This window comes from Triticum aestivum, chromosome 2A, assembly GCF_018294505.1.
Source record: "Triticum aestivum cultivar Chinese Spring chromosome 2A, IWGSC CS RefSeq v2.1, whole genome shotgun sequence".
Lineage (NCBI taxonomy): Eukaryota > Viridiplantae > Streptophyta > Magnoliopsida > Poales > Poaceae > Triticum > Triticum aestivum.
Genome location: NC_057797.1, coordinates 545,043,069 through 545,070,098, shown reverse-complemented (window position 1 = coordinate 545,070,098; position 27,030 = coordinate 545,043,069). Strand labels below are relative to the sequence as shown.

The window sequence follows — 27,030 nt, the reverse complement described above, 5'->3', positions numbered from 1 at the left end:
CCAAAGCAGTCGGCCAAAAGAAACCATGGCGGAAGGCTTTGGCGACAAGTGACCTTGAGGCCGCATGGTGGCCGCATTCTCCTTGGTGAATGTCTCTGAGGATTGCAATGCCCTTATCTTGCTCGACGCACCGTTGGAGGATTCCAGTGACACTGCGCTTGACCAGTTCTCTGTTGACAATTGTGTATGCTCCGGCTCGACGTTGGACTTGTCTTGCTTCTGTTTCGTCGGCCGGCAGGTCTTGGTTTACTAGGAAGTTGAGGATGGACTGAGCCCATGATGGAGCCGCAACTTCTTCTACTGCCAATGTGGCTATTGCCACCAGGGTGGGCGGGCTGGGTGGTGAAATGCTGGAGTCGGCCGCCGGTTGTTGTGCTGGTGCAGTCCCCGGGCCGGCTACCGCAGTCCCCGAGCTGGTTGCCGAAGTCCCCGAGCCGGGTGTGGCAGTCCCCGAGCCGGTTGCGGGAGTCTCGGGGTCGCCTGCTTGGTTCTTCAAGCCGGACCCGGCCGCATCGGGGTTAGGCGGCACGAAGATGGAGTCGGATTCTGGAGACGGCTTGATAGACGGCTTGAGGAGGCGTTGTAGAGCGACGCCGGTTGGAATTGCTTGCCGAGTAGAGCGTATTCGAGCCAGGGCATCGGCTGGCTCATTGTCGGCTCGCGGTACATGGAGGAACTCGCATCCTTCAAAGTATCCGCTAAGTTGTTGGACCAGGAAGCGGTAGCTCGCCATATTTGCGTCCTTGGCGTCCCAGTCGCCGGATGATTGCTGGACCACCAGGTCCGAGTCGCCATAACATAGGATCCGGCGAATGCCAAGTTCTTTGGCAAGCCGGAGCCCGTGTATGAGCGCCTCGTACTCGGCCACGTTGTTGGAGGCGGCAAAGTGGATCTGTAGCGTGTATCTGAGCTTGTCGCCTTTAGGGGAGGTAAGGACGATGTCGGCTCCCAAGCCGGTGCGCATCTTGGACCCATCGAAGTGCATGCGCCAATGGGTGGAGTCGGGAGCCGGCGGCAGGTACTGGGTCTCGGCCCAGTCGACGAGGAAGTCGGCCAGTGCTTGGGACTTGATGGCGGTGCGGGGCTGGTAGAAGATTGTGTAAGGGGCCAGCTCGATGGCCCATTTCGCCACCCGGCCGGATGCGTCCCGGCTGCCTATGATCTCGGCCAGCGGGGCGGTGCATACGACCGTGATGGGATGCTCTTGAAAGTAGGGCTTCAGCTTCTTGGCGGTGAAGTACACGCCGTAACACATCTTCTGGTAGTGTGGGTAGTTCTGCTTTGAGGCGGACAACACCTCGCTCAAATAATACACTGGCCTTTGGACCGGCTGGGCTCGGCCTTCTTCTGGGCGTTGGACTACAATGACGGTGCTGACCACCCGGCTGGTTGCGGCGATGTAAAGGAGCATTGGCTCTTTCTCAGTTGGCGCCGCGAGGACAGGCGGCGTGGCCAGCATCTTCTTCAGCTCGTGAAAGGCTTGGTCGGCCTGGTCGTTCCATTTGAAGTGAGGGCCCTTCTTCATGAGGCGGTAGAGGGGGAGAGCTTTCTCTCCGAGCCGGCTGATGAAGCGGTTCAAGGAGGCCAAGCACCCGGTGAACTTCTGAATGTCTCGAAGCTTGGTGGGGATCGCCATTCTCTCGATGGCCTTGATCTTCACCAGGTTGCATTCGATGCCGCGTTCGGAGACCAGGAAGCCTAGGAGCTGGCCGGCTGGCACTCCGAACATGCATTTCTCGGGGTTGAGCTTGATTTGAAATCGGCGCAGGTTCTCAAACGTTTCCTTGAGGTCTCCCAGCAAGGTGCCGCGCTTCTCCGTCTTCACCACGATGTCATCTACGTAAACATGAGCGTTTCTGCCGAGCTGCTTGAGGAGGCACTTCTGCATGCAACGCTGAAAAGTGGCACCGGCATTTCTCAAGCCGAATGTCATAGTCAGGTAACAGAAGGCTCCAAATGGCGTGATGAAGGCGGTCTTCAGGCGGTCGTCCGGATCAAGCTTTATCTGGTGATATCCGGAGTAAGCATCCAAGAAACTCAACAACTCGCATCCGGCTGTGGAGTCTATCACTTGGTCTATCCTTGGCAGGGCAAAGGGATCTTTGGGGCAGGCCTTCTTGAGGCTTGTGTAGTCTATGCACATGCGCCACTTGTTGTTCTTCTTTAGCACGAGGACTGGGTTGGCGAGCCACTCTGGGAAGAAAACTTCCATAATGAAGCCGGCTGCCAAAAGCCGGGCTATCTCCTCCCCTACAATCCTGCGTTTCTCCTCCAACTGTCGGCGAAGGGGTTGTTTGACTGGCCTTGCGTCTTCTTGAACGTGTAGTTTGTGCTCGGCGAATTTCCTCGGAACACCCGGCATGTCCTTGGGGGACCATGCAAAGATGTCCCGATTCTCACAGAGGAAATCGGCGAGCTCGCCTTCCTATTTGCTGTTCAGGCTTGCCCCGATGACGGCGAACCTCTCTGGATGCTCGGGGTCAAGAGGCACCTTCTTCTTCTCCTTGGCCGGCTGGAAAGACCCTTGAGCATCATGCTCCTTGGGGTCGGGGGACACGGCTGACTGCTTGCCGGCTATGGCCACGACTCGGTCCAGCATCTTCTTTTCTTCGGCAATCACAAGGGACTCGGCCAGCCGGCTGCTGGCTACTGCGCACTCAGAGGACTTCTTGTAATCGCCGGCTATGGTGATGACGCCTTTGGTGCTTGGTATCTTCATCTTGAGGTATGCATAGTGGGGAACTGCCATGAATTTGGCCAAAGCAGGTCGGCCAAGCAATGCATGGTAAGGGCTCTCCAGGTCCACCACTTCAAACCAGATCACTACCCGGCGGAAATGCTCCTTGTCCCCAAAAAGTACATCGATCTTGATCTTGCCAATGGGGGCGCAAGATAAGCCGGGTACGATGCCATGAAACACTGTTCGAGTAGGCATGAGCTGCTTCGTCTTGACGTTCAGCTTCTCCAGGGTGTCACGATACAGGATGTTGATGCTGCTCCCGCCGTCTATCAACACACGGGAGAAGTGGGCGGCGCGCCTGTCCGTCGCAAGGGTGGCTTCCAGGACCAAAGCATAAGAGCCGGGAGACGGCATCACCTCTGGATGGTCGGCCCGGCTCCAGCTGATGGGCTTTTCTGACCAATGCATGTGTCTGGCGGGGTTGGCAGCGACCACGCTAACTTCCTGGTGCTCTCGGCATTTGCTGCACCGGTCTTCGGGCTGGCTTGTAAAGATGATGTAGGTTGCTTGCTCGTCAGGGAATTCGTCATGCACGGCTCCGACCGCGGGCCGAGCTGCCGGAGGCGGCGGAGGCGGAGGCGGCGGGCCGGCAGGCGGAGGCGCCGCGAGCCCCTCGCCTTTGGAGATTCGGGTGAGCCAATGGCACTTCCGGGTTGTGTGGTTCGACGGCTTCGCGCCGCTGTGGAACTTGCATGGGGCGTCGAGAGTTTGCTCGTAGGAGAAAGCCGGCTGCCAAGCCGGCGGGCCGCCCTTGGGTTTCTTGGGCGCGGGCCGCCCTTCAGGCGGCACGTCTTCAACGGTGGCCACTTGCCGACTAGCGGGAGGCGGCGCGGGGCCCTTGCGCTTGTGGTCGTTCGAGTGGGGGCGTCGGCCGGAATCCCCAGCCGGCGTCTTGGGCACCGGGTTGAGTACCTTTCCGGACGAGTCTACCCGAAGCTCGGTCTTCATCAAGGAATCGGCGGTGGCGTACTTGTCCGCTATGTCCAGAAGCTCGTCGAGGGTAGCCGGTTCGTCGCAGAGGAGCTTGTGCTTGAGGAGGGTGCCTTCTCGGCATCCGGCTGTAAAGTATTCGATGGCTTGCACCTCGTGCACCCCCTCGCAAGAATTGCGGAGCTTGGCCCAACGCGTGAGGTAGTTGCGAGTGGACTCGGCGGGGCCTTGTACGCACAAGGAGAGCTGTCTGGGCTTGGGAGCCCGGTTGTAGGTGCTGGTGAAGTTGCGGATGAAAGCCTCGGTGAAATCTAGCCAGCTGTTGATGCTGAGAGGCTTGAGGCTGTTGAGCCAGGTTCGCGCCGTGCCTTGCAGCATGAGGGGCACGTACTTCACGGCAACGCGCCGGTTGTCGTTGGCTATGCTGACCGCCGTGGAGTAGTCGATTAGCCAATCTTTCGGCTTCACGGAGCCGTTGTACTTGGGCGTGTCTCTTGGGAGCGAGAACCCTTTGGGGAAAGGCTCGTCGCGGATGCGGGGGCCGAAACAAGGCGGACCGACATCGTCTTCTTCTTCCAACGCCAGGGATCGCGCCAGGCGGTCAATCCGATGGCGGGCGTCGTTCTCGCCGACTCCTTCGTGGTGACCTAGTCGGCCGCTGAGAGTCGGGTGCGCCACGGGCGGCGGGGTGGGATATCTCTCTCCACGGGGTCGAGGCGGAGGCGGGTTTCCCCGCCATTCCATGGCTCGGGGACGGCCGTCCGCGTCTCGCTCGATGGAGATTTGGGTCCGGCTGCGGCTGGCAGCTGGCTCTTTCTCGCGCCGCGCACGGGTGTTGCTCGTAGCCGGCGTCCGGGACGTCGCGCCGTGATCTCAGCGCGGGGGAGGGCTTCCCGCGCGGGTGTCCGCTTCATGTCGCTGCGCGGCTGCGTCAATCAGTTGCTGGATGCGCCGGGTCATGTGGGGGAGGTCTTCGGCCTCCAAGCCGTCCAACTCGTCTACGGCCGCCTGGGCGGCACGCAAGTTCTCGAGCGGAGTGGCATAGATCGGGCGGTCGACTCCCAGCGTGTCGGCGATGACGGCGCCGCGTTGCTTGACAAGGCCGGCCCGGCTTGGCCCGCCCGGGGCCGGCGTGCCGAAGGCGGCGCGGTCAGCTTCGCGCTGGTAGGCCTCTGTGAGGCGTCTCACGGAAGCCAGCCTCCGGCCCTCTGCAAGGAGGGCGAGGCGGCGTGCCTCCAGTGCTTCGTCGTCGGCGTTACCCGGGAGTGGGGTGGACAAGTCATGGGCCGCCACGTGCGGGATGCCGTGGGCGCTTTCGCCGGCCGGGCCGCCGTGGCCGATGACCATCACTTCGGTGGTGACAGCATCGCAACCGTCGGCTCGGGGAAGCGGGTCGTTGTAGATCATGACGCTGGTGGGGAAGGTGTCGTAGGAGGCCGTATCGGAGTCGACAGGCACCGGGTTGGAGGAGCAAACCGACTCCAGGTCCGCAGCGGCCTCGCTGGAGACATGGAGCTGACCGAGAAGGTTGGCGAGGTGGTCGGTGCCCGCATCGGAGGCGAGCTCGTCGGAGATGAGGGTTTCGTCGAGGGGATCGGCGAGGCTGCTCGCCGCGCAGATGCTGGTGATGCCTTGCAGCGCGTCATGGCAAGCGCCATCGGGCGTGCCGGGCTGGCTACGCTCGCTGGGGAGGAAGAGGGTTCCCGTCCAGAACAGGTCTCCGGACGATGGTGCACCTGGCCCCACGGTGGGCGCCAAATGTCGGGTGGTAGGTGCGACATATGCCAACGGGTGGCTTATCATTGTGGGAGCCAGAAAGACATCGCTGGTGCCTGGAAACGGGATAAGGCGAAGACATGCACGCCGGCGGATCTTACCCAGCTTCGGGGCTCTCCGTGGAGATAACACACCTACTGCTGCTCTGCGGGGTCTCCGCATGATCACTAGATGAACAAGTAACTACACAATGCTCCTTGAGCGGTTTGGTGGGAGGAGGTAGAAGGGCATGACTAGCCTGCTTCCTCTCCTTCTGTGGTGTTTTAGACTAGCAGGGGGTCAAACCCTTTGCATGGGTGCCCCGGGGGGTTTATATAGGCCTACCCCCCGGGGGTACAATGGTAATCTGACTGGGCGCGGGGCCCAGCCGTCTGTGACCGCGCTCGCCGGCTTCTGCGGCGACCGCTGGGGCCCGCCGGCTGATGGGTCCCGCCGGCTACCAACTCCTTGGCAGTAGACAGGCCCCACCGCCAAGGGTCTTGTCGATGGCTGGTCACTGTTGACTCATCTTGATGACGAGGGCTTCGTCGAGGTAGGCGTGGCTACAGTGCCGCCGTCCGGCGGGCGATTACTGTAGCCTCACCGCGTCTTGTCTCCTTAATGGGGCGTCTTCTTTGAGAGGGGAAGCGAGCCACCTGCGGGGAGCCGGCCCCGTCTCGGGCCGACTGGGGGGAGGCCAGGCCGCCTTCAGGCCGACTGGGGGAGGCCAGGCCGCCTTCGGGTGTCTCTCTGCCCGAAGGGGCCCACCGCCCGTAGGCCGTACTGGTAGCCCGTCGTGGATGACATCAAGGTCAACATGGCAACAGTGCCGCGCCGGACGGGTCATGGCCACTCCGTACGGCGCACTGTGCCAGGCGTGCTCCGGGATTCGGGGGTGGCAGGCTTCACTGTAGCCACGCCCCGTCGCACCACCGTTAGGTGGGTGCAAACTTTGAGGGTACGGTCTCGACCGCTTTAGGGGAGCCGGCTTCTTGGAGTCGGCATCTTGGAGCCGGCTTCTTTGAGTCGGCCTCCCATGGTTTTCTTCATGAGGGGTAAAGTCGGGCCGCCTTCCGAAAGCCGGCCTGGGTAGCAGCCAGCAAGGGGGAGTCGGCTCCATGTCTTGGATTCTTGAGAGCCGGACGGGCTCGTGATTTTTTCAGAAGGGCCATGGGAAGCCGGCTAGGCTACCCATGGCTATTTACTCCGACAGCGAAGCAGCTACGTGGAGTGGCTGCTGGGCCGGGCCAGCTAGGTGGGCCGGCTGGTGGGCTTCCAGGTAAGCTCTAACTCTCTCTCTCTTTTCTGTTTTGCTTTTAATTATTTCCTGCTATGTGTATTGAAATAGAATAAATACTATTTCATTCCAAAAACTCTGGAAATATTCAGAGGCGCATTTGGGAATATTCTCAACTGCCTAAAAATGCTTCCAAGATTATTTAAGAACTTTAAAATATTTATAGCATTTAAAATGCCCAAATTTAAATACTTATGGCTTGTTCAAAAATCCAGAATGGCTCCATAAATTGCAAGACCATTTTTGGCAGAGGTTTTAGTCAAGACCAAAAATGGTGGGCTTTTATGAAGGGCATTTCGGGTTCATTGAAATTCCAATTGTTGGAAATTAGCATTTTCAGGGGGGTGTTGGGGTTGATTAGGCCCCATTTCAAGTTTAAAAGAAATTTAAACATGATGCACATGTTCATCCAATCCTAATGCATGACTAAAAGCAGGGATGTGACACGTGTCTTTCTGCCGGTAGGTGTCCGGCTTCTCGAGGTCGGAGATCCGAACATAGTTCATCCTCAATATAGAGGAAGAGTTATCTTGCTCCTCGACTACCGCTATCTGGTGGGTGATCGACGGAGATTTAATTTCTCTCTGGTCGGGTTTAAGCCCAATCCGATCGTAGTCTATAGCAACCCCCAAGGAGGCAATGTGATCTAGGTGTTCGTTTAAAGACGATAACTCCGTCGGATCCATCCGTTTGGCGTATTCAGAATCAACGCAGAAGCGATTTTCGATGACTCCAGAGGTCATCATCGTCGGCTCAAGGGCCGAACAGGCAGTCATGATAAAACCGCCCAGCCAAAGGGTTTGGCCAGAGGCCAGAGCTCCTCCGGAGGTGATATTTTCCTTGAAGATAAGTGGATCCATCAACCCTTTCGATGAAGGCACAATGGAACTCTCAATGAAAGCACCAATGTCGGTGTAAAAACCGGCGGATCTCGGGTAGGGGGTCCCAAACTATGCGTCTAAGGTCGATGGTAACAGGAGACACGTGACACAATGTTTTACCCAGGTTCGGGCCCTCTCTATGGAGATAATACCCTACGTCCTGCTTGATTGATCTTGATGAATATGAGTATTACAAGAGTTGATCTACCATGATATCGTAATGGCTAAACCCTAGAGGTCTAGCTTGTATGGCTATGGTAATGTGTATCCTCTGGACTACGTCCTCCGGTTTATATAAACACCGGGAGGATCTAGGGTTACACAAGGTCGGTTACAAAGAAAGGAATCTACATATTTGGTCACCAAGCTTGCCTTCCACGCCAAGGAAAGTCCTGTCCGGACGGGTGCAGTCTTCGGTCTTCATATCTTCACAGCCCATCAGTCCGGCCCATGGCTAACAGGCCGGACGCCCGAGAACCCTTTAGTCCAGGACTCCTCAGCTGGTACTGCGGAATGGAAGTGCCTCCAAAAATGCCAAACTTCATATTGGAAGAGCATATGGCAAATCAATTGGAAGTTATTGTGTCAAACCCATACATGACTTGTCAACGGGTGATCCCTTTTCAGAAATGACGCAGCTTGCAATGTTTGAATTTGGGTGTTGTAATCTTTGAACTTGAACCTTGCAATATTTATGGTATTTGTTATATTGAACCATTTCTGTTCTCTTGTCTCAACGCAAACAGTTCATCCGGGTGAACCGCATGTCGTACATCGCACACACCTTGATCTGGCTGACCGTTTCCTTTGTGTTCCCTAATCACAAACAGTTCATCCGAGTGAACCATATGCTGTACATGACACACACCGTGATCTGGCTGATCGTTTCTTTTGTGTTGCCTAATCACAAATAGTTCATCCGAGTGAACTGTATGCTATACATCGCACACGCCTTCATCAGGTTGCCCGTTTCTTTTGTTCCGCCTCATCGCAAACGTTTCATTGAACTGAACCGTATGCCATAGATCACACACACAACTAAAATCTGAACCGTGTTTGATGCATCCTCCATTGCAAACATTTTGCACCTTTTTTGACGGTTTTTTAATCCCGGTTCATGATTAATGCATCACACACAGTTTCGTGAAAGGGTCTCTGATCGTAGTGTCGCGTTAGCAGCATCCTGCAGTAGTGGTACTTGATCACAGGGGCATCAGCATCAGTCTCGAGGTCTACCGGAGAGAAGAGGGGGAAGAAACAGTAAATACAGAGCAAACAGATGCATGATAGCCAATAAGCAGCGCAAGGGGGTGTTCTAAGGCAGGGCTACATGGTACCGGCGAAGGGGAAAACATCCGGGAAAGTTTTCCCGAAGTTTGGCATCTTCAGACAAATGAATCAGAGGGGGAAGGTTGCATGTTCGCTATGCTAGGGACACGTGGCAGATGAACCGAGTGCGTGTTCGGATTCGTCTTGTCGTTCTGAGCAACTTTCATGTATAAAACTTTTTCATCCGAGCTATGGATTATTTTATATGATTTTTGAAGTTTTAGTAATATCCTGAAAATATTATTAATTCGACATAAAAGGTGAAATTGCTATGTGCACCCAGCAGAGTGCACACAATAGGGCCACTAGAGGCTAACAGTGGACCCCGTTGACTAGGTCAACTATTGACTAGTTGACTGGTCAACTGGGCAGGGGACCCACATGTCAGTTTTTGTTAGTGCTAATTAATTAACTAATTAGGTAATTAGACTAATTGTGTTTAACTTAATTAAGTTAACTAATCATTTAACTAACTAATTAATTATTTTTATTAATATATTTTTTAAATTTTTTTTACAGGGGGAGGCCCCACGTGTAAGTGGCCCAGGAGCCTCTCGAGCGCTGCGTGGCTTAACGGGCACCGGCCCAGTGTCGTGTGGGTAGTGGAGCCCGTCGGCGCGGAGACCGAACTGGCGGCAGCCAGCGGGCGTGGCCGCGGTGAGGACGGCTGCCTATGGCAGGAGCGGGAGGAGGGGCCGGCGGCGTCAGCGGCGAGGCGAGGCGAGCGGGGAGACGCTGGCGAGGAGGGGCCCGAGCCGCGGGCGCACGGGCGCCGACGGGCGACAGCGCGGCGCAGGCGGGCATGGCGGATATCCGCAATGGAGGGGGCGCAGTGCCCGGAGGCGTGGGGCCTGGGCGGCACTAGCGGCGACAGTTGCAGTAGCAACAGTACTCGGCGGCAGGGTGAGGCCACGGGCGGCTGGCGCGGGTAGCAGCAGTAGCAGGCAGAGTAGCGAGGGCAGCGGGCGGCAGCCGCAGCAGCAGAAGCAGCGGCAGTGGGAGGTGGCCGCGGGCGTGGAACAAGCGGCCAGGGGAGCGATGGCGTGGTCAAGCACGGGCAGGGGGGCGGACGGCAAACTACGCGGCAACCAGAGATCAGGCGTGCGGAAAGCTAGCTACGGCGCACTAGGGGAAGCAAGGAGGAGTCGGGGTGGACCGAAGGCTTACATTGGGGCGACAAGGTAGACTAGCGGGCTCGGGGAGCACCGGAGACAACGAGGTGACCGCGGCGATCTCGGCTGCTCGAAGTAGAAGACGATGGGGTAGGCGACGCAGGACAGCTTCACCGGTCGGCCGCGACGCGTAGAGGACGGGGACGACACCGGGGAGGCCGTAGAATAACCCGTCGAGCCTCGTGGAGGCCGTTGGCAATGGCGACGTGACGGCGGCGGTGACGGATGGGATCGGGGCACTGCGATGTCGACGAACGACCAGAGGGGAACGGGGGCGCGAGGAAGGGAAAGAGGGTTAGGGTTCAGCGATGGGAGAGGGGTCGCCGAGTAATATAGGCAGGGCGGTACCGGCGGATGGTCGCCACGACGTCGGCCAGTGCCGTGGCGGGCATCGACCGTGGGCACGGGGGTGCTGCGTGAACAGGGGATTGAGAGGTTGGTCGGATGGGCTGGTTTGGCTAGAGGGACAGCTGGGCCACGACCCAGTGGGGGTTAGACCTCCTTTCTTTATTTTGTTTTGTCTACCTTTTCTTTTCAGTTTTACATTTATTCTTTTCTTTTTGCATTTCTTTTAGCTAGGAAATGTATTTTGTAAAAAGTGGGACTTGGCCAGATAAATACCTTGCATTTACTAGCATTGCCACAAAAAGTTTGGGAGGCTTTCGAGTTTGTTTGAAATTTTTCATAAATGGAAAGGCATTTAAATGATTGTTTAAGCCACTGTTATATTCACAAAAGGGGATTTAAACACTTTACAAAAGTGTTGGGTCACCACCATAATTAGTTATGGAATATTTGCCACACTTTGAACATTTTATTGTGCATGTTTGAGAAACTTGAATTTTGGACTTTAATTTGAATTTAAATTGAATTAAGATTTGGATCAAGCGAGGATTAGCAACAAGAATGTGATGACATGTGACCCTTAATAGAGGATTGTTGTAGCTAAATTATCCGGGCGTCACAATTCTCCTCCACTACAAGAAATCTTGTCCCGAGATTTAAGGGGTGGAGTAAGGGGGAAAGACTCGAGAAGGATGGGGCTCAACACAAGATAGGTACCTGCGGGCTATCTCAGTGAACGTGCCATAGAGGCATCTCTCGAGTTCAAATTCAAGAAAGCCATCAAGAGCAAGATAAGGAGGTGTAATAAGAAGCTTCAACCGGGTAGGCAATCGTTCATTGCCTGAAACAGAGGGTGAAAGGGGTTCAGAGCAATGGGAATAAGTATTGCATCTGATACCAGAATAGATCACTAGGAAGGTGGCTCGTGATTTACATACGAAGCCAAGTGCGAGGAACAACTTTGGAAAACAGGGATGTACATGAGAGTCAGGTTTTGATCCTGTGGAACTGTGGGTTAGAAGTGGGAAGGCGCTAACATTTTGCACGATCATGAAAGCAAGGCAGGTCAAAGGATAGCGTGTTATTTATGTTGGCAACAACATTGGTATCAAGGGCGAGGGACAAAGAGAACCATTTTCCTGCTCGTTAAGACGAGGCGAACCAATAGACAAAGTTCTCGTCCATCGATGGCTACTTGAATGTCATCAACAATAGTAACAAGTCCTTACTGACGGAGTTAGTACACCGAGGTGTTTACATAAGCAGAGAATTATCACTGCTCTGATATGTTAGGTCACAGCGGCATCAGCATCGGTCTCGAGGTCTACTAGAGAGAAGAGGGGGAAGAAACAGTAAATACAGAGCAAACAGATGCATGCCAGGCAATAACCAGCGCTAGGGGGTGTTCTAACGCAGGGCTACACGATAGCGGCGAAGGGGGAAACATCCGGGAAAGTTATCCCAAAGTTTGGCATCTTCTGTTCGCTATGCTAGGGATGCGTGGCAGATGAACGGAGTGCGTATTCGGATTCGTCTCGTCGTTCTGAGCAACTTTCATGTATAAAACTTTTTCATCTGACTTAAGGATTATTTTATATGATTTTCGAAGTTTTAGTAATACCCTGAAAATATTATTAATTCGAAATAAAAGGAGAAATTTCTATGTGCACCCAGCAGAATGCACACGGCAGGACCACCAAAGGCTGACAGTGGACCCCGCTGACCAGGTCAACTGTTGACTAGTTGACTGGTCAACTGGGCAGGGGACCCACATGTCAGTTTCTGTTAGTGCTAATTGATTAACTAATTAGGTAATTAGACTAATTGTGTTTAACTTAATTAAGTTAACTAATCATTCAACTAAGTAATTAATTATTTTTATTAATATATATATTTTTTAAATCTTTTTTTACAGGGGGAGACCCCACGTGTAAGTGGCCCAGGAGCCACTCGGGCGCTGGGCGGCTTAACGGGCACACATGCACCGGCCCGGTCTTGTGCGGGCAGTGGAGCCCGTCGGGGCGAAGACCGAACTGGCCGCGGCCAGCGGGCGTGGCCGCGGTGAGGATGGTTGCCCGTGGCAGGAGCGGGAGGAGGGTCGGCGGCATCAGCGGTGAGGCGAGGTGAGCGGGGAGGCGCGGGCAAGGAGGGGTCGGAGCCGCGGGCGCGTGTGCGCCGACGAGCGACAACGCAGCGCAGGCGGGCATGGCGGAGAGCCGTGGCGGAGGGGGCGTGGTGGCCGGAGGCGTGGGGCCGAGCGGCGCTAGCGGCGACAGTTGCGGCGGTAGCAGTACTCGGCGGCAGTGGTAGCGATGACGGCGCGGGCGCAGAGGCGGGCATCCGCGGGGTCAGAGGCGGGGCGCGCACGCTGTAGGCAGGGCCGGGCTGCAGATGCAGTGCGCGGACAGGGACGAGCAGGGTGAGGCCACGGGCGACTGGCGCGGGTAGCAGCAGTAGCATGCAGAGTAGCGAGGGCAGCGGGCGGCAGCCGCAACAGCAGAAGCAGCAGCAGCGGGAGGTGGCCGCGGGCGCGGAACAAGCGGCCAGGGGAGCGATGGCGTGGTCGAGCACGGGCAGGGGGGCGGACGGGAAACTACGCGGCAACCTTGTAAGACAATAAGTTTTGGGGGAACTAGCACAACCCTCTAGGGGTGGCTTGTCTCATTATATATAATGGATGTGTTACAATACGTACATATGTACAGAAGCTATACATAGTCTAACACCCTCCCTCAATCTTAGCCACTTTCTAAAGAACTGAGAAGGGTAAGATTGCGCCTACAAGCCTCAAACTGTGGCAGAGGTAAAGGCTTAGTGAAGATGTCTGCAAGTTGATCCTTAGATGAGATAAACTTGATCTGGAGTTGCTTCTGTGATACACGTTCCCGTACAAAGTGATAGTCAACTTCAATGTGTTTCGTTCGGGCATGAAATACTGGATTTGCAGAAAGGTATGTAGCACCGATGTTATCACACCAAAGAATGGGAGGCTGTGGTTGAGACAAACCCAACTCCTGAAGCAAAGACTGCACCCAAATAATCTCTGCAGTAGCATTAGCCACAGCCTTGTACTCAGCTTCAGTACTACTACGTGACATAGTAGCCTGTTTCCGAGCACTCCAGGCGATCAAATTAGGACCAAAGAATACTGCATAACCCCCCGTGGATCGCCTGTCATCTGGGCTACCAGCCCAATCTGCATCAGAGAAGGCCGAAAGGACCCGAGAGGAAGTCGGCCGAATATGCATACCAAATGTCAGGGTGAACTGAAGATAACGAAGAATGCGTTTAACAGCAGCCCAATGAGTATCTCTGGGAGCCTGAAGATACTGACAAACCCTGTTAACAGCATAAGAGATATCTGGTCTCGTGATCGTCAAGTACTGAAGTCCACCAACAATGCTCCTGTACTCTGTGGCATCCGCAGGAGACAAAAGCTCACCATCAACAGTTGTTATCTTGTCGGTAGACGACATGGGTGTGGTGGTCGGTTTGCACTTCAGCATGCCCGCTCTTTGTAACAACTCCAAGGAGTACTTCTTTTGCGTAAGGACAAGACCAGTAGCACGAGAAGTGACCTCAACTCCAAGAAAGTAGTGAAGCTTCCCAAGATCTTTGACCGCAAAATCAGCACCAAGAGAGCAGACAAGAGCATCAGCAGCATACTGAGAAGAGCTGACAAGGATAATATCATCGACATATACCAAAAGATACATGGTGACTTCTGGCTTCTGTAGAAGAAATAATGAAGTGTCAGCAGTGGACGGCACAAACCCATGAGCACGAAGGGCAGAGGCAAGGCGGGCATGCCAGGCACGAGGAGCTTGCTTCAAACCATATAGTGCTTTGGACAGACGACAGATATAGTCAGGACGATCAGGATCAGAGAAACCAGGCGGCTGTTTCATATAAACCTCTTCCTCCAAAAATCCATGTAGAAAAGCATTCTGCACATCAAGTTGACGAAGTGACCAACCACGAGAAACAGCAATGGAGAGAAGAAGCCGAATAGTGGTAGGCTTGACGACAGGACTGAAGGTGTCCTCATAGTCAAGACCATGGCGCTGCCGAAAACCGCGAGCAACAAGTCACGCTTTGTAACGCTCAATAGATCCATCCGAATGCTTCTTCACTTTGAATACCCATTTTGAGTCAATAACATTTACCCGTGGTGGTGGAGGAACGAGAGTCCATGTTTTGTTACGAAGGAGAGCATGAAACTCCTGCTCCATAGCCTCTCGCCAATGTGGAATGCGCAGGGCAGCCTGATATGAGCGAGGCTCAGAAGATGGATCCGCAACAGCAGCAGCCAAACATGCAGCCAACCAAGCAACCGTACCATCCTTACGTTCCTTAGGTTTGAAAATGCCACTGCGACTGCGTGTATGTGGTCGGGACACAGGAACCACCGAGGTCGACGGAGCAGCCTGCAACGGGCTGGAGGACGGCGATGTTAACGAGTCAGCCGGTGACGAGGAGCCAGACACAGTAGCCTCGGGCTCGGTCGGCGAAGAAGGCCGGCCCACCGGCGAAACCGGCAGAGCAGACGAAGCAGCTGGCGACGCCGGCGTCACAGACCGGGCCGATGGCGAGCCCGGCATAGTGGGCCGTGGCGCGGCCGGTGTCGCGGGCCGATCCGCAGATGAAGGCGACGTGAGGACGGCGTCGCGGACCCGAGCTGCAGGCGAAGACGGCGTGACGGGCCGAGCCGCGGGCGAAGACGGCGTGACAGGCCGAGCCGCTGTAGACTCGGCGGCCGCTGGCGAAGAGGGCCGAGCCGCTGGAGACGCGGCGGTCGCTGGCGTAGCGGACCGAGCAGTGGAGATGCTCGGTGCGACGGGCTCTTCGGGTGACCATGCATGGGCACGCGAATCGATGCCATGCAACATAGGGCGATCGACGTGCCCATCAGAAGGCGGCGATGATGATGGTGAATCCTCCAACAGCTCCAAACGAGCCCCACGTCCGGTTCCTGCACCATGGTTAGGTAACAGCAAAGGAGAGTATGCAACATCATCAAATTGGTCAGAAGCAACAGAGGATGAATGCAGAGATGGTGGTTCAACAGTGGACACAGGAAGTTTGGCAAAGGGAAAAACATGCTCATCAAACACGACGTCCCGAGATATATAGACACGATTAGTGGGAACATGAAGACATTTGTAACCTTTATGAAGAGAGCTATAGCCAAGAAAAACACACTTCTTAGAACGAAACTCAAGCTTGCGCTTATTATATGGACGAAGATGCGGCCAGCAAGCACACCCAAATACCTTGAAAGAGGTATAATCAGGTTGTTCATTAAGGAGAACCTCAATGGGAGTCTTCATGTTTAAAACACGAGTGGGAGTACGGTTGATGAGAAAGCATGCAGTGGTGAAAGCATCACTCCAAAACCGAAACGGAACAGATGCATGGGCCAAAAGAGTAAGACCAGCTTCAACAATATGACGATGCTTACGTTCGACTGAACCATTCTGCTGATGTGTATGTGGACATGCTAAACGATGAGCTATCCCAAGCGACTGAAAGAAGGAGTTGAGGTTGTGATACTCGCCCCCCCAGTCCGACTGGACATGAACAATTTTGTGCTTGAGAAGACGTTCAACATGTTTTTGAAACTGAACAAAAATATCAAACACATCAGATTTGCGTTTAATAAGGTAAAGCCAGGTAAAGCGACTATAAGCATCAACGAAACTGATATAGTAATTATGACCACTGACAGAAGTCTGAGCAGGACCCCATACATCTGAAAACACAAGCTCTAAAGGATGTTTCACCTCACGACTGGACTCCGAAAAAGGAAGTTCATGACTCTTCCCCTGCTGACAAGCATCACACACTGCTACATCTTTATTACTAGACAAACTAGGAAGCTCATGACGACGCAAAATATGACGGACAATAGGTGTGGCCGGGTGACCAAGACGAGCATGCCACTGTGACGGAGAGACCCGAACTCCACTGAAAACACGGGCGACGCCAGGATGCTCCAGACGGTAGAGGCCCTGGCACAACCGCCCACTAAGAAGAATGTCCCTCGTGCCCCGATCCTTAATAAAAAGATCAAAAGGGTGAAATTCACAAAGCACATTATTATCATGTGTGAGTTTAGGAACTGAAAGAAGATTACGGGTCACAGATGGAACTCGAAGAACATTGCGAAGCTGAAGACTCCTATTGGCATGGCTAGTGAGAAGAGATGCTTGACCAATATGAGAGATGTGCATACCTGCTCCATTGGTGGTGTGGATCTTGTCGGAGCCATGATAGGGTTCACGAGTGTGAAGCTTCCCCATCTCGCTGGTCAGATGCTCTGTCGCCCCAGAGTCCATGTACCAGTGTGGATCGATGGAGTAGGACTGAGTGTGTCCCTGTTGCTTCTGCGGCGCGGGACGATCAGCCATGGCGACCTGACGGGCATTGTTGCGTGTATCTTTGCCGTCATTGCCAAGACCAAGGAAGCTTCGCTGGAAGCGCTTATGACACTTGGAGGCCCAGTTCCCATCGCGGCCACAAAGCTGGCACACACGTGGACCGCCAGCCCCCGGTAAGATCGCAGTAGGTGGGGGGGCCGAGGCGGGCGACGGTGGCAGCCCCAAGGGAGACCGGGGTGATGAAGAAGAGCGGCCACCCTTGGTGGCGGCGTTGGCCGAGAGGGAGCCAGTGCCCCTAGAGCGGCGTGTCTCGACCCGTTGCTCAGTGAGAAGGAGCCGAGAGAAAACCTCGTGTGCCAGCATGGGTGTCGAGTTGCCCCGCTCGTTGATGATCTCGACTAAGGCATCATACTCCTCATCAAGACCATTGACAATAAACGAGTTGAACTCGGAGTCGGTGAGGGGCTGTCCAATGGAGGTCAATGTGTCGGCGAGGCCCTTGACCTTGTTGTAGAACTCAGTGGCAGTGGAGTCAAGCTTCTGACACTCTCCAAGCTGACGACGGAGTGCAGAGACACGAGCCTGGGACTGCGCTGCAAAGGTTCGCTCAAGGATGGTCCAGGCCTCATGAGACGTCTTCGTGAAGACAACAAGTCCGGCAACTGCCGGCGAGAGCGACCCCTGGATGGAGGAGAGGTTCGCCTGGTCCTGCCCCGTCCAGACGCGATGGGCCGGATTGTAGACCGGACCGTGCACGCTGTCTACCAGTGCGGGTGGGCAGGGAAGCGATCCGTCGACGTAGCCTAGCAGGTAGTGACTCCCCAAGAGCGGGAGAACCTGCGCACGCCAGAAGATGTAGTTATCGGCGGAGAGCTTGATGGTGATGAGATGACCGAAGTGAAACGGCGGCGGCGAAGACGATCCCATCGAGGGGGCTGCCTGGGGTGCAAACACCATGGAGGCAGCCGGAGGCACCGAAGCCGATGCGGGAGGAGGCGGGACCGCAGCCAGGGCGGACGCCGCAAAGCTCGCGGCCGGGTCGGACGCCGCAAGGCCCGCGGCCGGGGCGGACGCCGCCAACCCCGCCAGCGGGGCGGTGTGATCCGCTTGCGGCAGGAGCGGCGGGACGACGCCCGCGGAGTCCGCAGCGGACGGCGGCGCCGCGGTGTGGACCACGAGGTTGCGCCCAAGCGAGGGCGCCGGCGGCGTGGAGTAGACGGAGCCGATGCTCCTGGTCCCGATCGGAGCCGGAACGGCGACGGCATCGAGCGGGAGGTTGAGCAGAGCCGCAAGAGAGGCCGGGAGGAACCCCGCAGCAGTGGAACCGGTGGTGGCGGCGCTCGACATGGCGGCGGTGAAGGCGGCGGCGGCTGCGGCGGCGGTGCGGGTATTAGGGTTTGGAAGCGGAAGCGATCGTAACCTAGTGTGATACCATGTAAGACAATAAGTTTTGGGGGAACTAGCACAACCCTCTAGGGGTGGCTTGTCTCATTATATATAATGGATGTGTTACAATACGTACATATGTACAGAAGCTATACATAGTCTAACAAACCTGAGCTCGGGCATGCGGGAAGCTAGCTACGACACACTAGGGGAAGCAAGGAGGAGTCGGGGTGGACCGGAGGCTTACAGCGGGGCGGAAGGGTAGACTAGCGGGCTCGGGGGAGCACCGGAGACAACGAGGTGACCGCGGCGATCTCGGCTGCCCGAAGTAGAAGACGATGGGGTAGGCGACGCAGGACAGCTCCACCGGTCGGCCGCGGCGCATAGAGGACGGGGACGACGCCGGGGAGGCCGTAGAACAACCCGTCGAGCCCCGGGGAGGCCGTTGGCCGCGGCCGCGGCGACGTGACGGCGGCGGTGACGGACGGGATCGGGGCGCTGAGACGTCGACGAGCGAACAAAGGGGAACGGGGGCGCGATGAAGGGAAAGCGGGTTAGGGTTCGGCGACGGGAGAGGGGTCGCCGGGTAATATTGGCAGGGCGGCACCGGTGGATGGTCGCCACGACGTCGGCCAGTGCCGTGTCAGGCATCGGCCGTGGCCACGGGGGACTGCGTGAACAGGGGATTGGGAGGGTAGCCGGATGGGCTGGTTTGGCTGGAGGGACAGCAGTGGGGGTTAGACCTCCTTTCTTTATTTTGTTTTGTCTACCTTTACTTTTTAGTTTTACATTTATTCTTTTCTTTTTTGCATTTCTTTTAGCTAGGAAATGTATTTTTTTTTAAATGGGACTTGGCCAGATAAATACCTTGCATTTACTAGCACTGCCACAAAAAGTTTGGGAGGCTTTCGAGTTTGTTTGAAATTTTTCATAAATGGAAAGGCATTTAAATGATTGTTTAAGCCACTGTTATATTCACAAAAGGGGATTTAAACACTTTAAAAAAGTGTTGGGTCACCACCATAATTAGTTATGAAATATTTGCCATACTTTGAACATTTTATTTTGCATGTCTGAGAAACTTGAATTTTGGATTTTAATTTGAATTAAGATTTGGATCAAGCGAGGATTAGCAACAACAATGTGATGACATGTCACCCTTAACAACGCAAGCGCTCATACATACGCACATACACTCACCCCTATGAATGCACACACGCACACCCTACCCCTATGAGCACATCCGAGAGACTAAGCCGGCATGTCATCTTGAAATTTATGAAATCACCATAGGCGTGAATGCACACACGCATACCCTATCCCTATGAGCACATCCGAGAGACTAAGCCGGCATGTCATCTTAAAATTTACAAAGTCACCATAGACACCTAATACGAGCACCAGGACTTGAACCCTGATTGCTGGGGATACCACTGTCCCTCTAACCATCCAATCACAGGTTGGTTTGCCGAGTAGAGATGGTTTGCCAGCCTCTTGTGGCATAGGATTCAAGTGCGTGGCTTTCATTCTACCACCACCTACTAGTATAATGAATTTATTCGGAAACCGCTAGCCGGGGTTCATCCCAAATTTAAGGAACACATTCCAAGGAAGTGTGCGTCATATTATAGGCAATTTAAATTTCGAGTGCAATCATTGAGAGGCGGTAACATACATTAACTGGTTTTGCTGTTGCGTGCTGCAGCGAAAGCTGTCCATCCACCCCGAATTGGAGCAGCCGGAAAGCAACGTTCGACGGGTGTCGATGGGCAATGAAACAACGATCGACAGTCATGTTTATTGACTATCTATAGTAAAACCACGCGCCGTATGGAACTTCGGTTCCAGGCTTCCAGATTCTAGCACAACGTATTACACTACGTGCTTCCGAACGATGGCAACTGTGATCACAATCTTCACTGATAACATGAATCAAAGTATTGGGCCGAAAAGAGGAATAACAGGATATAGCACGGATCACTTCTTTATTCATCCACACTCTCTATGTAAGCTACTGCAGTTTACGTCACACAGCGAAGCAGGCATTCTCAGTGCCTATTTTATTTATTCCTCAACAATTTCCATGTCTGCGAGGTCAGCCGACGTGAACTCGCCCTCCGCCGAGAACAGCACGGTTTCAGCTCTGACGATCTTCTTCTGCGGAATCTGGCCGATCTTGCGCAGGTCGTCGTCGGCGAGCCACCAGTCGAAGATCCCGAGGTTCTCCTTGAGCCTCTCCTTGCTGAAGCTCTTGACGATCGGGGTCACCCCTTGCTCGTAGATCCACCTCAGCGCTACCTGAACGAGAAGAAAGAGGAATCGGTTAGTGCCATACGAACTGCATGCTCCATTGTTCCTAGCAGTTGCCAGGAGAAACGGGGCGTGTACCCTACCTGTGCGATGGTCTTTCCTCTAGCCTTGGCGATCTCCGCGAGCACCTCGGAGTCCAGCACGGCGTTTCCGTCGCCGTTCCAGTTCTGCCCTCCCAACGGCGAGTAGGCTGCCACGTGGATGCCCTTCTCGGCGCAGTACCCCCTCAGCTTCCTCTGCTGCCAGACCGGGTTCAGCTCCACCTGCACATCACACGCAGCTAGCGCTGAGTTCCAGTGAATATTCAGACAGTGCTACTCAGTAATCTCGTGGTATTATGTTCAGCAACCTGGTTGACTGCAGGATGGACGGTGGCAGCGGCGAGGAGCTTGTCGAGGTGGCTGGTGGTGAAGTTGCTGACGCCGATGGCCTTGGCGAGCCCGAGGCGGTGGCACTCCTCCATGGCCCGCCACACGCCCTCGAAGTCGAACGGGACGGCGTCCTCCCGCTTCACCGGGAACACCGTCGGCCCGGGCTTGAGGCTGATCGGCCAGTGGATCAGATACAGGTCCACGTACTCCATCTGCAGGTTCCTGAAGAAACGAAGCACAAACACCGAGACGATCGATCAAGATCTACTGAAGTCAACGGGCAAAAGTAAGTCTAGATCGACCGAGCTTACTGGAGGCTCTCCCGGAGGGACGGGAGCACGAGGTGCGGGTGGCACTGCGTGCACCAGAGCTTGGACGTGACGAACACCTCCTCCCGGGACGCCAGGAGCCCGCGGCGCACCGCCTCCGCGAGGGCCTCGCCCAGGGGCCGCTCCGTCGCGTACATGGCGGCCGTGTCGAAGTGGCGGTAGCCCACCTCCACCGCCTCCAGCACGGCCTTCACGGTGGTCTCCGGCACCACCGGGAACGTGGCGGTGCCCATGCCGATCGCCGGCATGGGCCTCGCGCCGCCGGACCGCAGCGCCACCTCCGGCACCGCCGCTGTCGTCGAGGCCATGCGTCGTCTCTGCAGAGCGATTGAGCCTGTCTTGTCTTGTGGTTCAAGTACAGGACGAGCCACCGGCTTTTATACTGGCCCGAGTGACATAAGGACTTACGTAGCTGTTCGTCCGTTTTTTTTTTTTTTGAAAGGAGCTGTTCGTCCGTTTTTCAAAGGCAGAGAGGTGGATTTTGGTTCTTCCGGCGGGCATGAATTGTTTCTGGAATGAAACAGGATCCTTGGGCGGCGGAGATAGTTGTGAACTACTCCTAAGCCACCACAACACCTGGACAATTGTTTTTTGAGAAGGTCATGGGCAAACTTTTTTTTTAACGTGTGTGAGTTTGCATCTCGTCCACACGCGTGGATCCGCGTCCGTTCTTGGGTGCATGAATTTTGGCATGTTTGTGGTGTCACGTAGGACTAGATTGGTGTGTGGGCGTTCATCCGATCGCCCACACGTCCGTTTCATCACATGGAGGGGCCGATGTGTGGGCGTTTAGCAGTTCGCCCACACGCCAGTTTTCACTCACGCATAAGGGCTGGTGTGTGGGCATTTGCTATCTCGCCCACACGCCGGTCTTCTCTCCCACATCCAAGCTGTCAGTTGCCATACGTTTTGCAGTGTGCATGGCAACTGCCCTAGTGTGCTTGTAAGCAGATGGCAACTCTTTTTTTTACCCGAACATGTCAGTTGCCATGTGTTTTGCAGGGTACACGGCAACTACCCTAGTGTGCTTGTAAGCAGATGGCAACTCTCTTTTTTACCCGAACATGTTGTTTTGCTATGTCTCTTTGTAGCGCTACACGACAAGTGCCTAGTGTTAGTAGATGGCAACTCTTAAGGTTTTCAAATCATGGCAACTGTAGTAAATTAGACCATGCATGGCAACTGCTTAGTGTTATTAGATGGCAACCTCTAAAGTTTTCAAATCATGACAACTATAGTAAATCAGACCATACATAGCAACAGCTGCAGTTGTCCAAAATGGCATCTGACACTTGATCTGAGATGGCAACTGCAGTTGAGCAACCATGGCAACTGTAGTTCAGCGACATGGCAACTGCAGTTAAACGGACATTGAAGAGGATCCGGACCATGGCAACTACGGGGACGCGTGGTGACTGTCACACGGGGCGTGCGGGACCGTGAGATAGGTGGCTAAGAGAGGTCATGTGCGCGTTATGCATTTTGCCCACACGTAGACGTGTGAGAGGAACCGCAAGGAAAAAAAAAGCGTGTGGACATTGATTGTTTTGCTCATACGCCTACGTGTGGGTTAGTCCTCTTAGACATCACACAAAACATGTGAACAAATCCCTTAACACCCACGCATGTGGCAGTTATCGTCATCTTTTTTTAGAAGATCATGGACAAAGCTGAGCTAGAGTAGTGCTAGACAATTTCTCTTACCATACGCTTCGTTCTCCGCCATACTTTCTTAGTAATTCTCAGGCCCAGTTCTTCCTCACACATATACAAAAAAAAGCTATGAGACCCACATGTCTGTCATACATGATACATCCATCTCCTAACCAGGACCCACCTCAGTTCTTGACTTGTCGCGCTCGCCACAAGAAATTTGGCTTGCCTGTGGGACAAGCAGGAGCCTTCTACTATCCATCCAAGCTTAAATTTCGTCGATTTTCTAGGAGCAACTAGTGCTAGTCTTTCTTTCTTCCTTATTCGCGAAAAGTCTTTCTTTCTTCCTGGAGAGAAGAGAAGATGATGCTGGCGCGAGACAAGGAAAGATCAGCCAACCGAAGATGTTGTGGCATGTGGCCAAGTCCATTTGTGACACAGTGAGTGACGACTGACGGCTACCCACAAGCACTGTAGGGAACCCGTCAGGATCATCACAATTGATGACGCCAAGCAGGACCTCATCCAGGTAGGTTACAGGTAGTAGCTCCAGAAGCATCTCACCAAATCTTTGTAATTTGGAGTGCATAAATGGCGCATGCATCTTCACCAAATTACAGGTTTAAATGGCGCATGCATCTTCATAATTTGACATCTACGTTTCAACAACATCAACCTCTGAAAGATCGACGCCAGGGACACCTTCAGGGCAGAGGATCGCCAACACCGTGACCTTCTTGTACTGCGGTATCTGGGTAATCTTGAACCGGTCTTCGTCGGTCAGTTCCCAGTCAAAGATTTCGAGGTTCTCCTGAAGCCTCTCCTTTTTCATACTCTTGGCTACCATGCTCGCTCCTTGCTCGAAGATCCATCTCAGTGAGATCTGCAGGAAAATGGGAGTCAATTGCACTGCTAATATCGAGGTGCAATTTTTGCTTACTGTAATGCCATAGAGGGGACCCATACGCTGTAACATTCAGGTGCGATTGACTCAGCATTGCTTGCATTTAGGTTGTTCACAAAATTTGACAAATATTTGTTCACATTCTGCACTTATTAGTTCATAATCTAAACAAACCTCATTTCCAATCATGGATGATGCTAGAACCTTGCACGAATTGGTGACAAGGCAGATTCTGGTACATACCAAACAGTTCCTAAGATTGAAGCGATGATTAATACCTGAGCTATGGATTTTCCTCTAGCTTCGGCAATCTCTTTCAGAATTTCAGACTGTAGCACGGCATTGATTTTGGATGTCCTGCTTTGGCCTCCCAGGGGAGAATAAGCAGTCACATGAATTCCTTTCTCTTTGCAGAATTCAATCAGTTTTTTCTGCTGCCAAGCTGGATTCAACTCAACCTGAAAGGTTATCCCATGCATCAAAGAACAATGACAACAATTTAGGGTAGACCGGGGCAAGTTTTTACAGAAGGATTTTAAACTAAATCAGCTTCTACTTCTTCTTTGGTTCGTGAAATCATAGAATAGACAAGAGAAGGTTGCATCACCATTACTTGTACGATTGATCAACACAAACCTGATTCACTGCTGGGGGGATTTCTGCAATTGCAAGTAGCTCCTGCAATTTCTTCGTTGTGAAATTGCTAACACCAATCATTTTAGCAAGGCCAAGGCGATGACATTCCTCCATTGCCTGCCATACGCCTTTCAAGTCCATCTATACGATGTCTTCCCTTTTCATTGGGAAGTGTGGTTTGCTGGGCTTTACGCTCATAGGCCAGTGGACCAAGTACAAATCAACATATTCCATTTGAAGGTTTCTAGGCATGGCAAGACAAGCTTAGCACAGAAGTGGCAGAATACAGCTATAAGGGAAACAAGCTTCTGTACCAGTACAGTAATAGTCTTCGATTCTTGAAGCGAATGTCAAGTAAAGACTATACTACATAAGTTTTGATTGCGAACAAACTATATGACTAAATACTATAATTCATGTGTTGTCTGTCAGTTACCCAAGTTTATTTTTAAAATTGTCATTGGTACTCTTTTGTTGGTACATTTACATACACTCAATTAAAATCACACGGTGAGAAGAAAATGTGATGAAGGATCAAATCTCATACATGATTGTCCATTTTTATATAAAGTCATAGAGTAAGGTATGAAGTTGCAATCTGAATATATAACTAGATTCTGCATACTTGCATAGTTTCAAGGAAAAATAATAATTAACATTTGAAATGGTTATAAATCCCGCATAGGACATGTGATCTCCGATAGCATACATCTAATTCAGAGCTGATTTCATTTCACGTTGTCAACTGCTACTAGTTTTAAAATATAAAGTTAGTTTGCTTTTTGAAATTTCAATTTTGAAATGAAAAGAGTTGTATGGTAAGCTTAATGATAATACTGGACAGACATGCCGTCTGAGAGTTCATTCTAGGTTGCTAGAAATTGCTATTGAATCTCAATTACCCCTCAAAGCAGCTGGACCAATAGCCAATTATCCTCATTTTGACCCAACTCTGGAGTCTGGACATAACTTACAAACTAGAAATTGCAGTTAAGTTTTACTCCCTCCATCCCAAAATGTAAGATGTTTTTTTTGATACTATGATAGTGTCAAAAACCGTCTTACATTTTGGGACGGAGGGAGTACTAAATTGCACAATGTCTATACTGAAACTGAATGATGTGTGGCCGTAAGTAACTGGGCTCTACAAAAAAAATTCAGGCGAGCAATAAGAATTAATAAAACTGAAAAGTAAAGTTCAAGGAATGAACCCAAGACGGCTTAACTGCAAGCTTTCCTTGAGGGAAGGGAGCACGAGATCCGGGTGGCACTGCGTGCACCACACCTTGGTCGTCACGAACACCTCCTCGCGGGACGCTATGACCCCGCGCCGCGCCGCCTCCGCCACTGCCTCGCCGACGAGGTGCTCGGAGGGGTAAACCGAGGCCGTGTCGAGGTGGCGGTAGCCGAGCTCCAATGCGGCGAGCACGGCGTTCTTGACGTCCTCTGCCACGAACGGGAACGACGCCGTGCCGATCCCCAGGGCCGGCACCGGCCGGCCGCCGGAACCCGCCGGGAACTCCGGGATTTTGGAGGAGCGGCTGCTGCCGCTAGGCGACGCCATGACACTACGAGTGACTCCACGGGGTCTGGGCAGGATTCGGGCAGGGACGATGGTTGAATCCGAGCCCACGAATTTGGAACTTCTAGAGAAAGGGCTCAAGGGTTGGATAGCTGCCCTGGAAGCGGGGGCTGTTTTTTTCTCTCTGTTTTTTCTTTTTTCTTTTTTGCAAAGAATTTGGGGCTGCATAAAGCTAGGGTGATGCCCCTAAGGCCCTGTTCGGGAACCCACCCACTCCAAGAATCTCGGGAACGAGGAAAGTGCAGCTCCATGGTTTCCAACTACAGCTCCGCCCGCTCCGGGAGCTGAGTTGAGGAGCGGAGCGTTTCCGAACACTGCCTAAGTATGTAGGATCGAATGTGAAGAGAAATATGTTCGGAAGGTGCAACGAAAAGTGTGTTCTGGTGCATAAAGCTGCAAAAATTGGAGCGAAGAGTAGAGATGCATGGCATACGTGTGTTGGGAAGAAAAAAATCAATGTAGATGCCTCGTATTACATTTTCTCATGGGACATGTATATCCATATGACACTGTAGTTTATACTCTAAGAGCATCTCCGGCCATTCAGCCCCCAGGGCGCCGACAAAAAGCGGCCTGGGGGCGAACCGGTGCTAGATCGGCCCCTGGGGCGAACTAGCTTCCAGCCACGCCCCCAGGCGCCCCCCAACCCGCTGCAAATTCAAACGTAGTCATTCCCTCTCACAAAATAGACGCCACAAATTCGGCGATCATGCGGCCACAGTTCGGCGATCGAATGAAAAGTTCGGCGTTCAAAAAGAAAGGGCACGCGTGCAGCGCATTAGACGACGAGGTCGGCCTCCGGCGTCGGCGGAGTCGGCGTGCGCGGGCTTGGCGGGGTCGGAGCTTCTTCTGTGTTGGGCGGCGTCGGCGTGGCTTCTGTGCTGGGCGGCGTCGGCGTGGCTTCTGTACTGTGGGGACTCGTGGAGGCATCATCGCTCGGACTTGGCGGCGGCGTGGGCGTGGGCGTGGGAGTTGGCGGCGCCGTCGGCGGCAGCTGGTTCAGGATGAGACCACGCTCCGCCAAGTACCA

At 53.6% G+C, this 27,030-nt stretch overlaps 1 pseudogene; it reads right to left on the bottom strand.

Annotated features, from left to right (window-relative positions):
* Positions 1-20,135: 20,135 nt before the first annotated feature.
* LOC123189340 (D-galacturonate reductase-like) lies at positions 20,136-26,145 on the bottom strand (annotated as a pseudogene).
* Positions 26,146-27,030: the final 885 nt, after the last annotated feature.